General features: G+C 42.3%; 1 non-coding gene across 1 annotated transcript; it reads left to right on the top strand.

Annotated features, from left to right (window-relative positions):
- The first annotated feature begins 9,202 nt into the window (after window positions 1–9,202).
- On the top strand, window positions 9,203–9,277 carry Trnat-ugu. Its single transcript has one exon. It is a non-coding gene; the product is annotated as a tRNA-Thr (tRNA).
- The last annotated feature ends 16,748 nt before the right edge of the window (window positions 9,278–26,025 follow it).

Raw genomic sequence — 26,025 nt, forward strand, 5'->3', positions numbered from 1 at the left:
GCGGATTTTGATGGGAAGTTTGAATTTTGGCGGGAAGCTCGAATTCCAACAGGATAATGTATCACACCACGGTTATCTCTACAAAGCTAAGAGAATGGCGCGAAAGAAAGGACTAACCTCAGTCACCCGACTGCCACCTCTTCTAAGGATTGGTGCGAAAAGAACTTGGACATAAGTCTTTATTTGAACAATATCATGCAGCACAGCCAACCAGTGTGTTCACCACGAGGTCCGGACGCCAACTGACTTAGTACACAGCGCCACCACCAGTGGGTGCTCTCATCTGTGACGTAACCCTAGTCGGCAGGAAACAGTGTGTTCGCCACGAGGTCCGGACTCAAACTGACCCAGTACGCAGTGCCTCCACCAGAGGGCGCTGTCGTCCAAGATGGCTGCCATGACATCAGGTGATGGTGCAAGTACCATAATCCAAGATGGCGGCAAACTGTGAGTTCACCACAAGGCCTAGTACATATTGACACCACCAGAGAGCCCTACCGTGGATTCGTCAACTGTGCCACGCCCACCTGGACTAGGAAGGAGATGTTTAACAACTCCACCACGATCCTCAGCCGACTGCCACGTCCCCTTACCACCCCATGTTGTCGGACTACCATGCACTAACGTGTACTAATGAGCACAGAGCATGACGTCATCCAAGATGGCGGCCGTGGCGTCAGTTAATGATGCAAGTGCCACACCACCCTGGTGGGAAGTTTGCATTTTGGTGGGAAGATAGGTCAATTGGGCTACCTCTGCTAGCCTAAGAAAATGGCGCAAAAGAAAGGACACTTGGACTACCTCCACTAACCTAAGTCACCCAACCACCACCTACTTCTAGGGATTCGTGGGGAAAGGACTCAGCCTGCACTGGGCTGGTGGAGAGAGGAAGGAGTCTACTTTATTTATTTTGGAACAATTTATTTAGGGATGGAGTATATTTATTACACTGATACAAAACACACACTCTGACACGCTTGGGATCACGTCACACAGCCCACATACATGTGAACCACTAAAAGACTCTGCAAACATGCTTGCTAATCGTCAACTGTGAAAATCATGCACCAGTCTTTATTTAAACAACTTAAGCCACTACTGCTATCAAGTGTGTTCGCCACAAGGTCCAGACCCCAACTGACCTAGTGCACAACACCACCACTAGAGCGCACTATAATCCCTCTCATCGGTTCGACCACTTTCTGTCTATTGTCATTCCAACAGGACACCTCTGACACACAGATACCGACGTCACAGATCATGCTGGTCCACCGCTCTTGTGTCTGTGATGCGCATATGGACATCACAGACTTGTGCAAGCACCCTCCCCCAGCCCCTGTCCACTAGACCACGCAGGAGGTTAACGGCAGCCCCTATGAAATGATGTGGCCCTCAGCTGTCAAACCACACATGCCCGTTAAGGTCCCACAAGCATGAGGTGGAGGCGCCCATTTCATACTTGACACCTGAGAAATTCCTCGCAAAATACATAATCACCTATGCGCAGGACGCCGGCGAAAGTTGCTTCTATTTTCGAGTATACAATCACTGTTATACTGATGTCACAGAACTCCAAGGCGTGCTCACACAGCCCCCATATGCGAGACACCTCCGAGCAGCACGTGTCTTTACCGCTGATGACAGAGTAGCTACAAACCTTCACAAATGCATCTAACAAGGTTCTCAATCTTATACTCATGTCACGTGACTATGTAAAAAATAGGAACCAAGTCGACATTGCGGAAATTGTATGGTGTCCCAAAAATAATTAACTCCCGCTTTCTTGATGTCTCAGCTTGTATGCACAAAAATTCTTGACCTAACAGAACCTGTTTATGAAAATAACGCAGAATAATGTCGAATGCAGTCTTTGTCGCGGACCTTACATGGTACTCACTTCATCATGTGTTACCCTTCCTTCTTTCAACACACACAAACATTTCCTCTGCTGTGTAGAGGCTCCTATATCCCAGCACAAAGGATGTGGATGAATTGAGCATTATGATTGGCTCTTTTCGAATTTACTGGTGCCGCCAGTATCGAAGAACCATCCACCTTTTCTTTCTTTCTGCATATGGGGCTTCCAGTGGTAAAATTATTTTGCACAGATCGCTAAACTGCACTCACAGTTAAATCTGCAAAGTTGTCTACAGATCATCTAATACATACCAGACTCACAAGTATATTGGAAGCCAGGAACATATTTACCAGTTTAACTACAATTAAATATTATTACAATTGCCACAACAGTCTGACACCGATCGATGTACACATAATTTCTGCTCTTGACGGTTGTGCTTCTGAAACCAATCAGAGTGTCTATAACACACACAATTTTCCACGTAAAAGACCTCTCACGGTTATCAATGCGCTGAATCTATACGTCTCTCACAATAGGACATGCATTCATCCTATCTAGTCATGCCACAACATAAAACATATTAACTTAACAATGCATTATATATACACACTTTACACAATGTAAGCCACAGTAACTTTACAATACAATATACACTTTTACACAAACAGTGCAGATATCTTTTATATCTGTAGAGCACCCGAAAAAATTATGGTATGCCTACACTCACACTGGCTATATGTCACGATGCTCCTCTGTCCTACAGAAGCACCGTCAGCCTTTTCTTTCTTTCTGCAGACGTGGCATTCAGCAGCAATAAAGTATTTTACACGGATCAACATCTTACACTGACAACTAAACCTCGCAAAGTGCCATAGATATCGTCAAATACGGAAAGACTCTTACCCAATTACACTGGTCTCCCACTGAGGACAGTAGCTTGATTATTAGAGCTGAAACCGATATCCAACCCAGCAATATATCACCACATACTGTGTCGGTGTAGTAAACATACAATTCATATCCTCCACCATACAAATCATCCGTTTTACATCACAGCATTCTCAGCGGGCTGAAGACGCTCTCAGAACTGTTCTAAAAATTCGGGATCGTTTCCCCTCGGCACAAACGAGTTATTGTTTCTGCACCTTACCTGCTTCCTCGCTTTTCTGTGCCCATCGCCAGACTCGGGGATTACAAGAACACACGTATTTTCACATGGTTCACCATAATATTATATCATTTCCACCGTACTTCTCGATATCAAGCACTAGCATCATACCAATCGCTAGCGCAACATAATTCCCAAGATATAGACTTGAAACTATTTTTCTACAAAGACAAAACTTGAGTGAGGTACAGCCTGCTGTAAACCACAATGTAACTAGAAACAAATAGAGGAAACTGATATTTCTACTCTCAAAAACCGATGTCGGTGATGTAACAGGTGGGTGTGGCACTCGCGAAAATTCATTCCAAGTCCACGGTAGGGCTCTCTGGCAGTGTCAATATGTACTAGGCCTTGTAGTGAACACAGTGTTTGCCGCCATCTTGGATAACGGTACTTGTGTCATCACCTGATCTCATGGCAGCCATCTTGGACGACAGCGACCTCTGGTGGAAGCGCTGTGTACTAGGTCAGTTTGAGTCCTGACCTCGTGGTGAACACACTGAATGGCTGTGCTGCATGAAATTGTTCAAATAAAGACTTATGTCCAAGTCCTTTTCCCACCAATCCTTAGGAAGAGGTGGCGGTTGGGTGACAGGTTAGTTCTTTCTTTTGCGCCATTTTATTAACTTAGTAGAGATACGCAAATTGACCTTTGTTTACTGCCAAAATTAAAAACTGGCGCCAGTTCATAGGAAGAAGTGGCAGTTGGGTGACTTAGGTTAGTGTGGATGGCCCAAGTGACCTATCCTCCCTCGATTTTCTTAGCTTAGTAGAGCTAACTGTGGTGTGATGCAATATCATGTTGGAATTGAACTTACGGCCATTTTTCTGGGGGAGGAGGGTTAGGTTAGTGGAGGTAGCACAATTGACCTTCTTCCTGCCAAAATCCAAACTTCGTGTCAAAATCCGCCATCTTGCATGACGTCACAGCCGCCATCTTAGATGACATCATGCAGTGTTGCAAGTCTACAAGCCGCCATCTTGGATGACGTCTTCGCCGCTATCTTGGATACATATGGCAACAATGCAGAGTGTGCCAGAATGAACTTTTTTCCGATACTTACAGCATGCACACCTTAACTGTATTTCCCCTCAAAAATATCGACACTTGCAGTTTCAACAAAATTACACATCAATTCACTGTTAAACACTTCATCTTCCTGCAATAATTCACCGATGGCTACACCATCATCACCATAAACATTCATCTCAGCAACCTTATCTGCTAATACACCATTTAAATCACTACAAAAATTCACCTCAGAAACCTTACTTTCCTCCACCGACAAATTAACTTTACGTGAATCGTGCATAGCTTTATGCACCGCCACTTCATTACACAAATTGCTGATATCATGTCGTACAATTTTGGGATTTCCAGACTGCTACTTTCAGCTGCGATCAGACCAAAATCAGCACACATTGCCATTTCTATACACTTTTCATCCAGATTAAACCCTGATCCTACTTTACATACATTCTCACATTCACACTATGACAAACGTTTTAGATCCACACATTCATCAATAAGTTTCGTTTAGCCTTCGTTTGTGACTAGAAACGCGTAAATTCCTTCCTCCAAAGTATCAATACCAGTAGCTTTTACATCATTACATAAATTACTATTACTCAGTTCCTTTAAACAGAAATCATCTACCTCTGCCGATACAATTTTAACTTCAACGGTGTAACTAACCTGTTTCTGCGGGTTATTACGTTATTAATGGAGAGACGCAGTTTCTAGGTATCGAGGCCAAGTTGCAACAATATCTCAACAAGCAATCATGAACAGTTAACATTCTTTAAAACACACATGAGATCGGACAGTTAGTGATGACAGTAGCTCAACAAACTCTATTGTTCAACCACGTGGTTGGCTACCCATGGATGAAAGATACATAAAGCAAGGAAAATTTACGAGAAGGCAAAGCTATTACGAGGTGCATTCACGTTCTAAGGCCTCCGATTTTTTTTCTAATTAACTACTCACCCGAAATCGATGAAACTGGCGTTACTTCTCGACGTAATCGCCCTGCAGACGTACACATTTTTCATAACGCTGACGCCATGATTTCATGGCAGCGGCGAAGGCTTCTTTAGGAGTCTGTTTTGACCACTGGAAAATCGCTGAGGCAATAGCAGCACAGCTGGTGAATGTGCGGCCACGGAGAGTGTCTTTCATTGTTGGAAAAAGCCAAAAGTCACTAGGAGCCAGGTCAGGTGAGTAGGGAGCATGAGGAATCACTTCAAAGTTGTTATCACGAAGAAACTGTTGCGTAACGTTAGCTCGATGTGTGGGTGCATTGTCTTGGTGAAACAGCACATGCGCAGCCCCTCCCGGACGTTTTTGTTGCAGTGGAGGAAGGAATTTGTTCTTCAGAACATTTTCGTAGGATGCACCTGTTACCGTAGTGCCCTTTGGAACGCAGTGGGTAAGGATTACGCCCTCGCTGTCCCAGAACATGGACACCATCATTTTTTCAGCACTGGAGGTTACCCAAAATTTTTTTAGTGGCGGTGAATCTGTGTGCTTCCATTGAGCTCACTGGCGCTTTGTTTCTGGATTGAAAAATGGCATCCACGTCTCATCCATTGTCACGACCGACGAAAAGAAAGTCCCATTCATGCTGTCGTTGCGTGTCAACATTGCTTGGCAACATGCCACACGGGCAGCCATGTGGTCGTCCGTCAGCATTCGTGGCACCCACCTGGATGACACTTTTCGCATTTTCAGGTCGTCATGCAGGATTGTGTGCACAGAACCCACAGAAATGCCAACTCTGGAGGCGATCTGTTCAACAGTCATTCGGCGATCCCCCTAAACAATTCTCTTCACTTTCTCGATCATGTCGTCAGACCGGCTTGTGCGAGGCCAAGGTTGTTTCGGTTTGTTGTCACACGATGTTCTGCCTTCATTAAACTGTCGCACCCACGAACGCACTTTCGACACATCCATAACTCCATCACCACATGTCTCCTTCAACTGTTGATGAATTTCAAATTCAGAAAATGAATGATTGCACGCTGTTCAAGTGAGGAAAACGTCGCCATTTTAAGTATTTAAAACAGTTCTCATTCTCATAGTTGCCCCATTACAAGCCAAATACTGCTGAGTCTACAGTATACAATATAAATATACACATGAATCAGATGGTCGAAGGTTCCTATCACTCGGCAATTGCGAATGTAACGTAGAAATTTATAAATGAAAGATTGCAATTAAATAAAATCTGCAGGTACTATCTTAACGACTTTAAATGATGAGTACCACGGCAGAAGTATCTTTTAGAATGCCGTTTATTACTGAAAAACACTTATCAGTATCGATGGTCCAGCAATTAAATAAAATATAAGTTGAATAACAGGGAAACAATAGATTCCTACTGCACGTAATTAGTTATGAACAATAACAGAGCTCGCGAGATATTCACTACCAAATGCACACTACGTCTTCACTGTAGAAACCACGGAAATCTCACAAGTGCACAAGTCGGCACTCCAAGTATTTCTATCTGCCGCGACCACGCGCAAACCGCTTCCACTCTCCAAGTCTCTGTCGCGTCCGTCTCGCCGCCACATCCAGCACTCCTGTCCTGTGTGACTGTCCCTTGCGCCGCACTGTCCCGACCTCCCCCTCCATTCACTTTGGTAGTCGCCTCCCTTAGTAACGAGCGCTGTGATTGGCGATAGCGCTTCCGTCATGTCTCCGAGCCAATGCACACTCACAAACATTTTGAAACACATTCGAAATAATGGATTTACAATTAAATAACTTGAAATCAAATAAATATTCCTACCGCTGGCCCATAAACACGCTCTAACACACATTATTAAATACATAAACAGATTAAATAAATATATATCAAAAGAATAGAACAGAGGTAAGTCAGTAGCCTAATGTCTCTGTGCTTTCTGAAACACAGTAAATAAATGACCAATTTCTTCATGAATAGTATATATCGGATATAAACAAATACATAGATGAATAAATATATTTATAAGCATGCTACTACCTTTTTTTCGTGTAACTGTGGAGTACTTATGGCCTGACGCGATTGATAGTAATCGGCCACTTTGACCTCCAATAACTCATGTACTATTCAAGTTACATGCCTGTAATGTATACCAGGCTTACACTAATAGCTTTCTGAAGACACATCGATCGACAAAATCAGATGAACCGTTTAGATTTTGTAAATTCGTTGCTGGGTGTTACTTGTATAATTTATTGCCAGATACTAAACTTTAACCGCCGACGAGCCACGCCCAGCCCGCGGAGAGGCCCCATCCTGGCTATGCCAACTCCTATCTCAGAATATTTTCAGGCCCCCACAACTCGCCCGTTACCTCACAATAGCTTACCAGTAGCACCAATACTTTTAAGAAGATGGCATCTGTTCTTTTGGACATGTCCGAAAGAACAGATGCCATTGGTGACCGTGCAGCTCTCAAGAATTACAATTAAATCAATACCATTAGCTGCTGACGGGCGTTGATATACAGGGTGCATCAAAAAAAAAAAAAAATCTATACACACTTTGAACTGTCATAGACAATTAATTTCCGGTTATATATGGTTAAATATCCGTGAGAAAGTAATGTTATGTTTCTTCAACAGGTGGCAGCAGTGGAAAGGAAGTAACTGCAACATGGCGGACGTGCGTTTGAGCTTTGAAGCGCAGAAGCAGACAATTAAGAGGTACTGGAACTTTGAGAATGTAGCTGCGGTTCAAAGACAGTGGAGAAGTGAATATGGTACAGAACCACCTTCAAGGTTAACAATTACCCGTCAACGAGACAAATTCGAAATTCGTGGAACAGTGTGTGATGTGCATAAAGGTCGATAAGGGCGACCTCGTACAGCTACAAGTGATGATTCCACAACCGCGGTCTTGGAACTGTTTCAGCGTTCGCTTCAAAAATCTTCAAGGCAAGCAGCACGTGAGAGTAATGTAAGTGCTAGTAGTGTGCTACGCATTCTAAAGAAAGGCAACTTTCGTGTGTACATTCCAAGGCTGGCGCAACAGCTAAGTGACGACGATCCAGATCGAAGGTTAGAATTTTGTGAATGGGTTCAGGAGATGGTGAGACGTGAATCGGGATTAACGGTAGCATAATTTGGTCGGATGAAGCCCAATTCAAACTCAATGGAACTGTCAATAGGCAAAATTGTGTGTACTGGGCTGAAGATAATCCTCACATTACAGTTGAAAAGGCTGGCAATTTGCCTGGTGTAAATGTGTGGTGTGGTTTATCTGCAAGGGGACTCATTGGGCCTTTCCCCTTTGAAGGTACTGTTACTGGAGAAACGTACATAACAATGCTTGCTGACTCCATATTCCCTGCCATTCGTGCATTTTACGGTAATGATGAGTTTTATTTTCAACAAGATGGCGCCCCGCCGCACTATCATAGGGACGTACGAGGATACAATGTGCCAGGCCAGTGGATAGGATGCAGGGGACCAATCGAGTTTCCTGCACACTCTCCAGACCTCACGCCGCTGGATTTCTTCTTATGGGGCACAGTAAAAGATGAGGTGTACATACGTGAATCACGAAACCTGGGCACACTTTGGAATGAGATTCAGGCGGTGTGCGCAGAAACCTCATTGGACACTTTGGTAATGTGTACAGAATCAGTGGTGACTTGTACTCAGAAATGTATTGATGCTGAAGGCCACCAATTTGAACATTAGTCACATTTGCAAAGTACATTTATTTTTCCAATTGGACTTTAAGCTTTCCATTTCCAGAAATTTAACATTGTAGAACTGGAAATAAATTTTCTATGACACTTCAAAGTGTGTTACATTCTTTTGATGCACCCTGTACATCAATGGGGACAGTTGGAAATGTGTGCCCTGACCGGGACTCGAACCCAGGATCTCCTGCTTACATCCATCTGAGCCACCGAGGGTACAGAGGATAGTGCATGACTGCAGGGATTTATCGCCAGCACGCTCCCCACGAGACCCACATTCTCAACTTATAGTCCACGCACTACATTCGTAGTGCCTCTGCCATTATACCCCATTACTCGCGGCAGACAATCCACCGAGTCCCGTAAGAGTTCAGGCAATTCATGTGCATCCGCACTGAAGGAGGTCATCAGCTGGTTAGCCTTAAACGATATGAAGATGGCATCTGTTCTTTCGGACATGTCCGAAAGTGGCCCTCGGTGGCTCAGATGGATAGAGCGTCTGCCATGTAAGCAGAAGACCCCGGGTTCGAGTCCCGATCGAGGCACACATTTTCATTGATGTATATCAACGCACATCAGCAGCTAATGGTACTGATTTAATTGTAATTCCAATAATTTTATTCCAGAAACATGCATCATTACTATACCCTCTGTGTTCTTAATAGACTCAAAAAATGCCTGTGAATTGCCATTCGAATCACTACCACTGTCCAGAAAACACTTAACACATACATCTTGTACACTTGGTGCTATTACAGGTTGATGCACTTCCTTTTTACTTGCCATGTGATCTTCTTCATACAACAAATCCTCAATCTATTTCCTGGAAAAAATATCATTCTGCTTACCAAAATGATTATCATACATACTGTCACTGGGTCAACGGAGACATCCGATCCCACCCACCTTTGTCCTGTGACGTAAGGTGGCGGTTGTGTGTTACGTCACGACAGCGCGGAGTTTAGTTTATGAGTGTGTTGTGTTTGTAGATGTCGTTTTGTTGCTGTCGGTGGTGTCCTCTGGTGGTGTGTTTATGGTTTGCGTGTTGTGTGGTGTATTGGGTTCATTTTTGTATCGCTGCTTGCCAACTGTTCAGTTGTTGGTTGCGACTGTTCTTCAATAGAAACTTTTCTACAGAAATTGGTTTCAGTGAGTTAAGAATTATGTTTAAGTTATTGTAGTGTTGTTTGCTGTATGTCGTGTGGTAAGTCGTTTAATTGAATTCGTGGCTGCTTTTGTTAGGTATGGATATGACTGATAAATACAATAGTGCTCGTTTGCAGGCTGAAATGGGGGATGATAATCTCTCCCTCATTAAATTCTTGCAATTATTCGGGCTGCTGGCTGAGGTCGTGAAATGCGGTGTGTATCGGAAGAACACGAGGTTGGCTAAAGTTCAGGAGCCTCGGATCAGGGACTGCTACATGCAGTGGTGCCAAAGGGTCTACCTTTGGCGCTACATAAGGCGTGGTACGTGATTCGAGAGGTCTACGTTGGGCACGAGAGAGATAGTTTTGATGACTCGTTATTTTTATTATAGATCTTCTCATAGTTTTTGTGCACATGCGACTGGTGTAAGCGAGAGGACTGTTTTTGACTTGTTTTCGTATTGTAGGGAACTTTGTTCTGAATATACAGGGTGTTTCAAAAATGACCGGTATATTTGAAACGGCAATAAAAACTAAACGAACAGCGATAGAAATACACCGTTTGTTGCAATATGCTTGGGACAACAGTACATTTTCAGGCGGACAAACTTTCGAAATTACAGTAGTTGCAATTTTCAACAACAGATGGCGCTGCAAGTGATGTGAAAGATATAGAAGACAACGCAGTCTGTGGGTGCGCCATTCTGTACGTCGTCTTTCTGCTGTAAGCGTGTGCTGTTCACAACGTGCAAGTGTGCTGTAGACAACATGGTTTATTCCTTAGAACAGAGTATTTTTCTGGTGTTGGAATTCCACCGCCTAGAACACAGTGTTGTTGCAACAAGACGAAGTTTTCAACGGAGGTTTAATGTAACCAAAGGACCGAAAAGCGATACAATAAAGGATATGTTTGAAAAATTTCAACGCACTGGGAAAGTGACAGATGAACGTGCTGGAAAGGTAGGGCGACCGCGTACTGCAACCACAGAGGGCAACGCGCAGCTAGTGCGGCAGGTGATCCAACAGCGGCCTCGGGTTTCCGTTCGCCGTGTTGCAGCAGCAGTCCAAATGACGCCAACGTCCACGCATCGTCTCATGCGCCAGAGTTTACACCTCTATCCATACAAAATTCAAACGCGGCAACCCCTCAGCGCCGCTACCATTGCTGCACGAGAGACATTCGCTAACGATATAGTGCACAGGATTGATGACGGCGATATGCATGTGGGCAGCACTTGGTTTACTGACGAAGCTTATTTTTACGTGGACGGCTTCGTCAATAAACAGAACTGGCGCATATGGGGAACTAAAAAGCCCCATGTTGCAGTCCCATTGTCCCTGCATCCTCAAAAAGTACTGGTCTGGGCCGCCATTTCTTCCAAAGGAATCATTGACCCATTTTTCAGATCCGAAACGATTACTGCATCACGCTATCTGGACATTCTTCGTGAATTTGTGGTGGTACAAACTGCCTTGGACGACACTGCGAACACCTCGTGGTTTATGCAAGATGGTGCCCAGCCACATCGCACGGCCGACGTCTTTAATTTCCTGAATGAATATTTCGATGATCGTGTGATTGCTTTGGGCTATCCGAAACATACAGGAGGCGGGGTGGATTGGCCTCCCTATTCGCCAGACATGAACCCCTGTGACTTCTTTCTGTGGGGACACTTGAAAGACCAGGTGTACCGCCAGAATCCAGAAACAATTGAACAGCTGAAGCAGTACATCTCGTCTGCATGTGAAGCCATTCCGCCAGACACATTGTCAAAGGTTTCGGGTAATTTCATTCAGAGACTACGCCATATTATTGCTACGCATGGTGGATATGTGGAAAATATCGTACTATAGAGTTTCCCAGACCGCAGCGCCATCTGTTGTTGAAAATTGTAACTACTGTAATTTCTAAAGTTTGTCTGCCTGAAAATGTACTGTTGTCCCAAGCATATTGCAACAAACGGTGTATTTCTATCGCTGCTTGTTTAGTTTTTATTGCCGTTTCAAATATACCGGTCATTTTTGAAACACCCTGTATTAACTACAGGGGTAAATTGGGTGGGTCTGGGGTCGTGATGGAGGTTGACAAGTCGCAGTTTGGGAAGAAGTAGTATGGGAGGGGTAAGTCTCTGGTTGGTTTATGGGTGGCGGGGGGGGGGGGGGGGCGGGGGTGCGGCTGTTGTTTCTGGGGGTGGTTATTTAGTGTGTGTGTTTAGGGTTTTGGAGGGATGAACAAAGAGGGAATTGGTGGGATTAATTGAGGAGTATATAGAGGAGGGCAGTACAATAGTTTTAGATTCTTTTTCACCTTATAGGGGGTTGGGCCAGGTGGAGTATGACCATTTAGTTGTTAATCATAGTTCAGAAATCACGAATTATGAGACTGGGGCATGCGCAAATACGATAGAGGGGTTTTGGGGGCGGTTAAGTCAGTCATTGGTAAGGGGAAGAGGTGCTCTTCTAACCTTCAGTCTTATTTAGATGAGTATTGTTGGTGGAAGTGTGTCCCTGTGGGCTATTGCATTTTTCGGGTTTTTTTTAAGGGCTATTAGTAAAATGTATAGACCAAAGGTGGTTGGTTAAAGAGTGGGGGGCTGCAGCTCAGATGGGGGGGGGGGGGGGGGGAGTTGATCGTAATGTTTGTGGATGTGGGTGGGTGGGTGGTGGTTGTTTTATGATTATGTTGTAGAGGATCTGCTTTGTTGCAGTTGTTTTTGAGTTGTAGTGTGTGATTGAGATTTGTTAATTTTTTTGTTATTTATTTGTTGATGGATGTTTGATTTTGGGGGGACGGTGAAGGTTGGGGGGGGGGGGGGGCTGGCAGGTTGTGGGTTGGTTGGGAGCTTGTTGGTTGCGTTTTTGTGTGTGTGTGTATGATTGTGGTGCTTGACCTAGTGTGTAACGCCAGAATTTTTTTGTGGTGAGTAGTCTTTTTTTTTTAGTGTATTTTACGTGTGTTGTGATGTTCAGTGGGGCATTTCTGTGTTGTGTGGTCGGTGGTATTTACTGTATGTGTTTTGGTTGATGTTTCGGTATTGGCACTTGGGGAAGTACTCTATTTAAATTTTTTTTGGTATCGTTATTTGATTTTGAGCTAAATAGGTCAAGGGAAGTGTCCGATCCCAATGGGCTGTCGTAGCTACTATGGGTGCTTTGGTATCGTGAGCTGCTGTTGACCTATATAGGTTAAGGGAAGTGACCGATTCCTGAGGATATTGCAAGTGTAATGGAATTTTGTGTTGTCGTGTTGTGTCGTCGTTTTGTGTGGTTTGCGATGGTGGTGTGTGTTTATATTAAGTTTGCCCCACCCAAAAACCCCCAACTTCCCCACACTTGTCCTGTTAGATTGATTATATTTTTGGAGGTAGATGTGTGTGTTGGTTTTTTAATTTATTTTTTGCTGTGCTGTTGTCATGTTTTCGTAATGACGTCATAAGTGCCATATTGGAGTCGTCGTGAATGGTCGTTTCCGCCATATTGATGATGTCATTGGTCAAAGCAGACAGGTGGAATCAGACACTAATGTAATTCCTTGTTACTTTCTCTATGCTTTGGATTTTGTACCTCTTCCATGTTTATCTGCCTTTCAGTCCATTTTGAATAAGCATTTTTAATTAATTTTGCCAGTTCTTTCCTCTACCACTAGGCACTCGTGGTTTCTACCTCTTTTTCTAGATCATTTCTAATGTGATCGATTTGGTTCTCAAGTTTAACTCTATTTTCAGCACATTGTTTCTCAAACACCTCCACCTTCCTACTATTGTCATCACAAAGTTTCTCTCTCTCTTCTACATATTTACTACTCAACATTAATTTCTCATTAGTATCATCACAATCTTTAATTACTGCCTCAAATGTCTTATTTAATTCTGAAAGATTAGTGCTAACTAGCTTGATTTCCTTTTTAATTCCTTTCTTCAGTTCATCCTTTAAGCTAACCATGTCAGTTCCAATGCTATCAGTTTTCTTTTTCACCATGCTTAAGTCTTTTTTCATTCTACTGATGTTATTTTCCACCCTACTAATGTCTTCTTTCGTACTCATATTGCTCAAAACACTCAAACTACTTGGAATTTGCCTTAACATCGCTTCCACTTTTCCGTTTGCCATAAACTTTTGCCCTTGCAGATTTTCGCTACTAGATTCCTCCTCACTAACCTTAAGGATCTTATCTTTGTCCATTTCGCTCTTTACAACAGGACTTTCGTCCCCATCCTTCAAAGTTACATTCATGTCTACAGAACCAGTCGCACTTACGTCCTATTTGTTTAACAACTTAACCTCTACACCTTTGTCCTGACACACTGTCGTGTTCATTAAGGCCACTCATTATGTATCACTTAATGCAAAACAGGTTTTCTTATGAAATTGCCTTATTCGCTGCTGCTGCTGTTGTTGCAGTTGCCATCTCGGTTCTTTGTCACTCATCTGCATGGCCGCTGCAGTTGTCATCTTGATTTGTTGTCTGCTGCAAGTTGTAATTCTCTCGGCGATGAGTCTTTTTTATCTCCAGTCAGCTGCGTTCACCTGCATGCTGAATGGCTGCTTCCATAGAACCTGCTCGCTGAGTGGCTGCTGTCATGCCGTGGCCATGAAACCTATGTGTTGATTGGCTCTTGCACATATTTACTACTCAACATTAATTTCTCATTAGTATCATCACAATCTTTAATTACTGCCTCAAATGTCTTATTTAATTCTGAAAGATTAGTGCTAACTAGCTTAATTTCCTTTTTAATTCCTTTCTTCAGTTCATCCTTTAAGCTAACCATGTCAGTACCAATGCTATCAGTTTTCTTTTTCACCATGCTTAAGTCTTTTTTCATTCTACTGATGTTATTTTCCACCCTACTAATGTCTTCTTTCGTACTCATATTGCTCAAAACACTCAAACTACTTGTATACCGCTGTTGAGTTCTCTGCTCAAAATTCGCGAGTCATTGTTTATTGTGGCTAAGTACAATATTCATCACATCGGGGAACCACATGTAGCGGTTGGCCTGTTTTATTTTCTACGTTTGTTGTCCTCGGTGTCGACGTAACTGCACTGCTACACTGGCTGAAAAATGGGTTTTGTAATTTGGACACTGACTAAGGTAAAAATTGTAGCCAGCAGGTGCACAGTTGCGTTTCACAGATGTTTACTTTCACTTTTCACACCCCCCCCCCCCCCGCCCCGCCAATACACATTTAATATGGCCAGTGCACTATTGTTTAACTTCCTATAAGCCTCGTTAAGGGGCTCCCGAACGCCCTATACTTGCAATGTTAAAATAACGCTTATAAATTACATCTTTCCTCACAAAGTATTTGAGGTAGGAAGTTGAACTTTTTACAGATTATTTATTGGAATATGGGCTACAACTTAACACAGGGATTTTACAAAATTTTAGTTCAGTTATTAAAGATGATTTTTTTTCAATTGTAATGAAAATTCACATTTTTTTGCAATTTTTTATTTATATATTCAAAAATATACAGTTTTTTGGAAAAAGGCTGTGTTAAATTATGCAGAAGATACTGTGTAACATTTACTGAAAGTTTGAAACAAATATGTTTGGAAGATCCTTAGAAAACATGTAATTAGTATGAGAAAATAAAAGTTTTGGGAATCGAGCGACAAAGATTGGATTAACTTTTTAGTGCATTCCAGGTCCATAGGATGGATTATCTCCATCCTCTGCAAACTCCTCCTCCAGCTTCCTCTTGTTCCTCCTCCTGTTTACTCTTGCTTGTATTTCTAGACTCTTTACAGCCCTGTCTGCAGCCCGAAGGCGTTCCTTGTCTAAAGCAAGCATCGCTCGTTGTTGTGTTCGTAGATTTTGCTACCATTTTCTTCAGTTGCAGTTACTGCAACACTGTTCCAAAAGGTGGTCATGTATGAACACTTATCACATTTCAGTTGTATTTCACTAGCAAGTCCTACGTGCTTTATTATGGAGAGTTCCAGACCAACTTCACTACAATGAATACATCTTACACAGTTTGAAAAAATTCCTTTGAGAACCGACATGTCAAATATTTCATTCACATCCGATTCGCCCATAAAACAATCATAGTTTTCACTCATTGAACCAAGCTTCTTCTGTGAAGTATTTTTCTTTCCCACTTTGACTGCTATGGGCAGGTGTACTTGAGAGGTTAGGTTCACTCACTTGGTTATCGTCTTTATTGTTTACAGTAATAACACATACCTTTGGCTTTCCAACATTTCTCCTTTTCTTAAAAGCCTTCAGAGGATTTCTAATAACTTTACTTTTACTCATTATTATACTTCAACAAAACAGAGACTCAAGAAACAGAATTAATTACGAATATTTTCGAGATAACGACAGAGTAAATAAACATGAAACAATCGACAATCACACCAGCGATATATATTGAACCATCACAGGTTAGCCACAACACATACTTTATATCACATCACTAAAATGTACCTGATGAACACGGACGTTAATAATAACACCATTTGACAGCAGTTTAACAGCGCCACAGTGGGTCACGCCCATGTAGAACACATTTCAAAAAAAATTTAAAAGTAGTTGTAGTCTTCAGAATTGAATAAATTATATATCTATTAAAAGGTAATAGCCTGCAGATTCAGAAAACGCAAAAAAGTAAAAATTGAACTTTTCATGATTTTGAGCCTTTCCGGAGCCCCTTAATAGTTTCCAGGTGAACATCCACATACTGCTTCCATAGTTTACTGTTGAACATCTACAAGCACTAAAAACATAACCACATAATTCACAGTTCTTTCGGAATGATCAGGTACTTATGAAACAGACACTGTCATTGCTTTAACACACGGCCTATTGATGTAACACTTATTTGAATGTTAAGTTGCATTGTCGTCGTTCTTACCAACACAGGTTTCTCACCTGAAATTCGGCTGTGGACTGACTGTCTCGTGACAAAAAATTGGGCCCTTATGCATCCTCAAAACAATAGGTGCCTAAACTACACATTGTTGAAAGTTAAATTTACAGATATTACAATTAAAACTTAACTCATAAAATTAACTGAATACATCGAACAATTCCGTCTTTTCAAGTTTCTTCTACTGTAAGGGTAAAGCCGAATTATTTGTTTAAATCATGAAATAAACAAATATAGTTACGCAAACAATACTTTTGACAAAACTGAAAAGAACTTGCTAACACGTTTTCGAATAGAGCTAAATAGATACTTTAAGATTACTATTATTTTGTCTTCCAAATGTTTATAATTAGAATAGAATTTATATTTGTTTATACGTTAACAATAGAATTTAAGTTACAAAACAACTGCTGATTTCGCCCTATAATGAAAGATACTAACAAGTAATAGTCAAAATAAATTATAAAATCAATTACATACATAAAACTAAGCACAAAATGAGATCTGCTGTTATATTCTTTAAAACTGAGGGCCAACCTTTCTCTTTTATGGAAATGCAGATTATAGACATGGATCTTAACGGAAAGAAAAAATGAATTTTAAGGAGGCAGATGGCAAAACAGGAGGGGAAGTAAAGCTATCCCAGCTTGCTTCATCACAAGTGATCTACTTATATGCTTAAAGTGCACACTACAATTAGCCTAATGTGCATGCAATCCACACAGGAACGATGCGAAGCAGGTTGTAGTGTATTCCCAGACTCTTAAGTTAAACTTAGTTTCTGAAACTTTGTAAACAGCCTTTCATGGGATGATTAACGTCTGCCAGTTGGACGATTAGCGTCTGCCAGTTCAGGTTTCTCCGTATTTCCATGACGCTCTCACTTGACTGTGAACATTCATGCTGCCTTTCTTTGTATATGTTCAATTACTCTTGTTAGTCATACCTGGTATGGAACCCACACACTTGAACGATATTTTAACATGGGATGGTCAAGAAATTTATGAAACTTCCTGGTAGATTAAAACTGTGTGCTGTACTGACACTCGCACTCAGGATCTTTTCCTTTCGTGGGCAAGTGTTCTACCACTGCCAGGGGCCGCTCGTCAACGCAGATGCAACGACCACGAGTGGTTAGGCTGTACAGAAGGGACTTCTTGGTATGGAATGGGTGGCAGCTGTCAAAGTGGAGGTATTTCCGATGGTTAGTAGTTTTGATATGGACATCTACAATCCGTTCATCATAAGAATAAACCAGATGTAAAGTGTAAACAAACACAAATGTGATGATTGGTCAGAAGCTGCAGCACACGTACACTGGTGTTGTTACGCTCTTGGAAGTAGGTCCTACTTATGTATTAGGTATCCGATTACTAAGTCACATTAAATGAATCTTAAAGACACCCAAATGTGTTAACAGCCATAACAATGTTTTCCTTAATCACGCTTTAGCAACGTAATTTTTTACTTCAAAAATCGTAAACAGTCGCAGCCTCTGCAGTGCTGTGCTCTTGATTGTCGCACTGTTAATGCGCAGTATGAAAATGGCTGAGGCTGCTTTCTGTTCTGTAGTGAAATACACACGTGGAACATGGTTAAAAAGAGCCGAGAAATAGGCTGCTCTTAATGTTTTTGATGAATTTACAGAGGTAATTGGCTTTAAAGTTTTCTCCGTTGTATATAATGCAGTTGAGCAACTACGTGATGTTGAATATGTAACACAGTAGGTAGCATAATGGAATGTGAATACAATGCGGTAATTCGTGCGTTGGTTCGAGCCTCCGCAGAATCAGTTTTTCCTTGTTCTATTTTAAATACCTACATCCCGTAATTATAAAACTCATCATCATTTTTTCATGAATAATGCACGTCTTCTTGTTTCTAATTACATACTGGACGCAAAATTCCTGTTTCCATTTCAAATACAAATCCTTAATTATCGATTTTTATGAAAGACGGTTCATAAAGGTTGTTTAAATTAAGAAAACATGTTGTTGTTGTGGTCTTCAGTCCTTAGACTGGTTTCATGCAGCTCTCCATGCTACTCTATCCTGTGCAAGCCTCTTCATCTCCAGGTACCTACTACAACCTACATCCTTCTGAATCTGCTTAGTGTATTCATCTCTTGGTCTCCTTCTACGATTTTTACCCTCCACGCTGCCCTCCAGTACTAAATTGGTGATCCCTTGATGCCTCAGAACATGCCCTACCAACCGATCCCTTCTTCTAGTCAAGTTGTGCCACAAAATCCTCTTCTCCCCAGTTCTATTCAATACCTCCTCATTAGTTATGTGATCTACCCACCTAATCTTCGGCATTCTTCTGTAGCACCACATTTCGAAAGCTTCTATTCTCTTCTTGTCTAAACTATTTATCGTCCATGTTTCACTTCCATACATGGCTACACTCCATACAAATACTTTCAGAAACGACTTCCTGACACTTAAATCTATACTCGATGTTAACAAATTTCTCTTCTCCAGAAACGCTTTCCTTGCCATTGCCAGTCTACATTTTATATTCTCTATACTTCGACCATCATCAGTTATTTTGCTCCCCAAAAAGCAAAACTCCTTTACTACTTTAAGTGTCTCATTTCCTAATCTAATTCCCTCAGCATCACCCGACTTAATTCGACTACATTCCATTATCCTCGTTTTGCTTTTGTTGATGTTCATCTTATACCCTCCTTTCAAGACACTGTCCATTCCGTTCAACTGCTCTTCCAAGTACTTTGCTGTCTCTGACAGAATTACAATGTCATCGGCGAACCTCAAAGTTTTTATTTCTTCTCCATGGATTTTAATACCTACTCCGAACTTTTCTTTCGTTTCCTTTACTGCTTGGTCAATATACACATTGAATAGCAATGGGGAGAGGCTACAACCCAGACTCACTCCCTTCCCAACCATTGCTTCCATTAGATGCCCCCTCAACTCTTATAACTGCCCTCTGGTTTCTGTAGAAATTGTAAATGGCCTTTCGCTCCCTGTATTTTACCCCTGCCACCTTCAGAATTTGAAAGAGAGTATTCCAGTCAACATTGTCAAAAGCTTTCTCTAAGTCTACAAATGCTAGAAATGTAGGTTTGGCTTTCCTTCATCTTTCTTCTAAGATAAGTTGTAGGGTCAGTATTGCCTCTCGTGTTCCAACATTTCTACGGAATCCAAACTGATCTTCCCCGAGGTCAGCTTCTACCAGCTTTTCCATTCGTCTGTAAAGAATTCGCATTAGTATTTTACAGCGGCAACTTCTTAAACTGGTAGTTCGGTAATTTTCACATCTGTCAACACCTGCTTTCTTTGGGATTGGAATTATTATATTCTTCTTGAAGTCTGAGGGAATTTCGCCTGTTTCATACATCTTGCTCACCAGATGGTAGAGTTTTGTCAGGACTGGCTCTCCCAAGGCCGTCAGTAGTTCCAATGGAATGTTGTCTACTCCGGGGGCCCTGTTTCGACTCAGGTCTTTCAGTGCTCTGTCAAACTCTTCACGCAGTATCGTATCTCCCATTTCATCTTCATCTACATCCTCTTCCATTTCCATAATATTGTCCTCAAGTACATCGCCCTTGTATAGACCCTCTATATACCCCTTCCACCTTTCTGCTTTCCCTTCTTTGCTTAGAACTGGGTTTCCATCTGAGCTCTTGATATTCATACAAGTGGATCTCTTTTCTCCAAAGGGCTCTTTAATTTTCCTGTAGGCATTATCTGTCTTACCCCTTGTTTGATAAGCCTCTACATCCTTACATTTGTCCTCTAGCCATCCCTGCTTAGCCATTTTGCACTTCCTGTCGATCTCATTTTTGAGACGTTTGTATTCCTTTTTGCCTGCTTCACTTGCTGCATTTTTGTATTTTCTCCTTTCATCAGTTAAATTCAGCGTCTCTTCTGTTACCCAAGGATTTCTACTAGCCCTCGTCTTTTTACCTACTTGATCCTCTGCTGTCTTCACTATTTAATTCCTCAAAGCTACCCATCCTTCTTCCACTGTATTTCTTTCCCCCATTCCTGTCAATTGCTCCCTTATGCTCTCCCTGAAACTCTGTACAACCTCTGGTTTAGTCAGTTTATCCAGGTCCCATCTCCTTAAATTCTCACCTTTTTGCAGTTTCTTCAGTTTTAATCTACAGGTCATAACCAATAGATTGTGGTCAGAGTCCACATCTGCTCCTGGAAATGTCTTACAATTTGAAACCTGGTTCCTAAATCTCTGTCTTACCATTATATAATCTATCTGATACCTTTTAGTATCTCCAGGATTCTTCCAGGTATACAACCTTCTTTTATGATTCTTGAACCAAGTGTTAGCTATGATTAGGTTATGCTCTGTGCAAAATTCTACCAGGCGGCTTCCTCTTCCATTTCTTACCCCAATCCATATTCACCTACTACGTTTCCTTTTCTTCCTTTTCCTACTGTCGAATTCCAGTCACCCATGACTATTAAATTTTCATCTCCCTTCACTACCTGAATAATTTCTTTTATCTCATCATACATTTCATCAATTTCTTCGTCATCTGCAGAGCTAGTTGGCATATAAACTTGTACTACTGTAGTAGGCGTGGGCTTTGTGTCTATCTTGGCCACAATAATGCGCTCACTATGCTCTTTGTAGTAGCTTACCCGCACTCCTATTTTTTTTATTCATTATTAAACCTACTCCTGCTTTACCCCTATTTGATTTTGTATTTATAACCCTGTATTCACCTGACCACAAGTCTTGTTCCTCCTGCCACCGAACTTCACTAATTCCCACTACATCTGACTTTAACCTATCCATTTCCCTTTTTAAAAGACTAAGCTACCTGCCCGATTAAGGGATCTGGCATTCCACGCTCCAATCTGTAGAACGCCAGTTTTCTTTCTCCTAATAACGATGTCCTCTTGAGTAGTGCCCACCCGGAGATCCGAATGGGGGACTATTTTACCTCCAGAATATTTTACCCGAGAGGACGCCATCATCATTCAGTTATACAGTAAAGCTGTGTACAGGATGGCGGGTATGGGCAGGCGGTGGGCGTTATGGAATAATAGAGTAATTTTTAGAGAAAGGCCATTTATTGGCTAAAGCATGTTGAAAAGGGGCTACATATGCCTAGGGAGGTGAGGGTGAGCCAGAGCTTACAATTTGGCGAACATTGTTCGCGAAGCTACCGAAAGTTGTTGTCTGCCAAAACTAAGTCCACAGTGCCGCAGCACCGGGAGAAGCGGGAGATGTTCAATGCTACAGGGTGCGCATCCGCCTCGCGGGTGAGCAAGAATACAAGAGAGCGGGCCCGGCGACGAGCGGCCGGGTATGTTCGACGCACCACGCGGCTTCCTCCACCCTGATTGGTCAGGACCGAGCAAACCGTGCGGGCGGCATGGAACTTTCCAGAGCGTTGCCTGCTAAGCGACGCCTGGGACGGCGTTACCTCGTCAGCACACGAGAGAGGCGCGTGATCAAGGTGCCCTTCGTCGGTGCTTCCTTCCTGTTACTAGACCGTGGGACGAAAGAATTTACAGGCAGCTAACGCTGCCGGCCGTGGCTTGGCCGCAATGGAAAAATGAAGTTACTAGTTGGAGGCTCATGTAATAAAGTAAAGTCTCCTATTGTCTGGCTCATCCTTTACAGCTGCATGCCCTCGGGAAAAATTACGGCTGTAGTTTCCCCTTGCTTTCAGCCATAAACATAACAATTTAATTTTTTAAGGCAAAAATGGAAAACCAAATCTTCTATGTCCATCACTTTATACCACAGAGGTAGATAAGTATCGTAGAAAACATGAGAAACTATCTTTTCACAGCATCGAGCGCATCATACAAATGTTGTATTTTTACATTTGCTACTGTACCATTACAATATGAACCCAACAGAACTGATTTAGAGACAAGCTGCGGGATATGGCCCGAGAAGTAACGAGACGAACTGGAACTAACGCACACTGCTTTTTCATATGCCACTGCCGAATGCTGGTGGGATATAGAACAGCTCGTCAAAAAAGAAGAGAAAATGCTGCACCAGGTTGGCCTTGTGAATTCTGTTGTTGATACGCTCATTATCAATGTAGCGGGTGACAATTCCAGAACTGAAATGTATTTATCGGATTCTGTTAAGGAAGGAGCTAAGAATTACCAGATGAGTGACTGTAAGTAATACCATCAGTGGCTTCAATATTTAACTATACGTTGAAATCCTTCAATATTCTCTTACGCTGCACACAGCTTATGCAGAAAAATACCCTGTGGTAGGTCAGGAATTTTCATCATTCTTGTTGTTAATTACAATAGTACGTTAGCTAAAAACGATAACATGTTGCGGTTTCATATAAGGAGTGTTGTTGTTGTTGTTGTTGTTGTGGTGGTCTTCAGTCCTGAGACTGGTTTGATGCAGCTCTCCATGTTACTCTGTCCTGTGCAAGCTTCTTCATCTCCCAGTACCTACTGCAACCTACATCCTTCTGAATCTGCTTAGTGTATTCATCTCTTGGTCTCCCCCTATGACTTTTACCCTCCACGCTGCCCTCCAATACTAAATTGGTGATCCCTTGATACCTCAGAACATGTCCTACCAACCGATCCCTTCTTCTGGTCAAGTTGTGCCACAAACTTCTCTTCTCCCCAATCCTATTCAATACTTCATCATTAGTTATGTGATCTACCCACCTAATCTTCAGCATTCTTCTGTAGCACCACATTTCAAAAGTTTCTATTCTCTTCTTGTCCAAACTATTTACCGTCCATGTTTCACTTCCATACATGGCTACACTCCATACAAATACTTTCAGAAATAACTTCCTGACACTTAAATCCATACTCGATGTTAACAAATTTCTCTTCTTCAGAAACGCTTTCCTTGCCATTGCCAGTTTACATTTTATATCCTCTCTACTTCGTCCATCATCAGTTATTTTGCTCCCCCAATAGCAAAACTCCTTTACTACTTTAAGTGTCTCATTTCCTAATCTAATACCCTCAGCATCACCCGACTTAACTCGACTACATTCCATTATCCTCGTTTTGCTTTTGTTGATGTTCATCTTATATCCTCCCTTCAAGACACCATCCATTCCGTTCAACTGCTCTTCCAAGTCCTTTGCTGTCTCTGATAGAATTACAATGTCATCGGCGAACCTCAAAGTTTTTATTTCTTCTCCATGGATTTTAATACCTACTCCAAATTTTTCTTTTGTTTCCTTTACTGCTTGCTCAATATACAGATTGAATAACATCGGGGAGAGGCTACAACCCTGTCTTACTCCCTTCCCAACCACTGCTTCCCTTTCATGTCCCTCAACTCTTATAACTGCCATCTGGTTTCTGCACAAGTTGTAAATAGCCTTTCGCTCCCTGTATTTTACCCCTGCCACCTCTAGAATTTGAAAGAGAGTATTCCAGTCAACATTGTCAAAAGCTTTCTCTAAGTCTACAAATGCTAGAAACGTAGGTTTGCCTTTCCTTAATCTTTCTTCTAAGATAAGTCGTAAGGTCAGTATTGCCTCACGTGTTCCAGTATTTCTACGGAATCCAAACTGATCTTCCCCGAGGTCGGCTTCTACTAGTTTTTCCATTCATCTGTAAAGAATTTGTGTTAGTACTTTGCAGCTGTGGCTTATTAAACTGATGGTTCGGTAATTTTCACATCTGTCAACACCTGCTTTCTTTGGGATTGGAATTATTATATTCTTCTTGAAGTCTGACGGTATTTCGCCTGTTTCATACATCTTGCTCACCAGATGGTAGAGTTTTGTCAGGACTGGCTCTCCCAAGGCCGTCAGTAGTTCCAATGGAATTTTGTCTACTCCGGGGGCCTTGTTTTATTATTATGTATTATGGGAGATTTGCAGTGTATTATTTAATTTTGTTTAAAAATTAAACGACATTTGAAGCTGTATTGCTACTCTGCTCATCTCTTTACGTGTGAACTGCAGCTGGCCATGTCCAGCAGGCTAGCTGTACCAGCTGCCCAGCCAGTGCTGTCCAAGTTAAATGCACCAGTGAAGCTGTTGTTCCGTATTATTGTTAAGTCGATGTGTGCTTAATGCACAGCACAAAACATACCCTTATTATCGTACTTGACACTACTCGAGACAGCTTGGCTGCAGTTCCACATGATACTAAAATCCAAATGAGGTTCTTATGATGAACCGATTATAGGGAGGTGGTTTGTTGGGTTGAGTAGGACCAGGTGAAGCAAATAGGGGAGAGGCATTTGACGTTCTGGAAGAATGTGGACAGGGTGTCTTCACCCTCGATCCATATCGCAGGATGTCTTCAGTGAATCTGAACCAGGTGAGGGGTCTAGGATTCAAGGTGTATAGGAAGGATTCCTCTTGATGGCCCATGAATAGATTGACATAGGATGGTGCCATGCGGGTGCCCATAGCGGTACCTCAGATTTGTTTGTAGGTTATGCCTTCAAAGGAGAAGTATTTGTGGGTGAAGATATAGTTGGTCTTGGCAACTAGGAAGGAAGTTGTTGGTTTGGAATCCGTCGGGTGTTGGAAAAGGTACTGTTCAATAGCAGTAAGGCCACGGGCATGAGGGATGTTAGTGTAAAGGGAGGTGGTATCAACAGTGACAAGCAGGGTACTGTGTGGTAAAGGGACAGGAACTGTGGAGAGTCAGTGGAAGAAATGGTTGGTATCTTTTATATAAGAGAGTAGGTTCCAGGTAATAGGTTGAAGGTGTTGGTCTACGAGAGCAGACATTCTCTCAGTGGGGGCACAGTTAGCCACAATGGAGTGTCCTGGGTGGTTCGGTTTATAGACTTTAGGAAGCATTTAGAAGGTAGGAGTGCAGGGAGTGGTAAGAATGAGCAGAGAGATGGACTCCATGGAGAGGTTCCGGGATGGGCCTAAGAATTTGAGGAGTGACTGGAGATCCTGCTGTATTTCTGGAATGGTGTCACTGTGGCAAGGTTTGTAGGTGGATGTGTCTGACAGCTTGCAGGGTACTTCTGCCAGGCAATCCTTGCAATTCAAAACAACAGTAGTGGAGCCTTTGTCCGCAGGTAGCTTCATAAGGTCGGGATCAGTTCTTGGATAGTGGACTGCGGATGTAAGGTTAGTTTGCATCTTGAGGGCTTTGGGGAATGATGCTGAGGCAAGGTTCGAGGATAAGACACTACGGAAAATTTACAGAGGGTGATTTGGGGGCAGTGGGGGTGGATCATGGTTGGATGGAGGAGTTAACTTTGTTAGGCAGGATTCAACATTGGTATTCACTTGAACCTGTTTGGTAGGGTTGGTGGTGAATAAGTGTTTCCACTGTAGGGACTGG

This window comes from Schistocerca piceifrons, chromosome 5 (genome assembly GCF_021461385.2).
Source record: "Schistocerca piceifrons isolate TAMUIC-IGC-003096 chromosome 5, iqSchPice1.1, whole genome shotgun sequence".
Classification (NCBI taxonomy): domain Eukaryota; kingdom Metazoa; phylum Arthropoda; class Insecta; order Orthoptera; family Acrididae; genus Schistocerca; species Schistocerca piceifrons.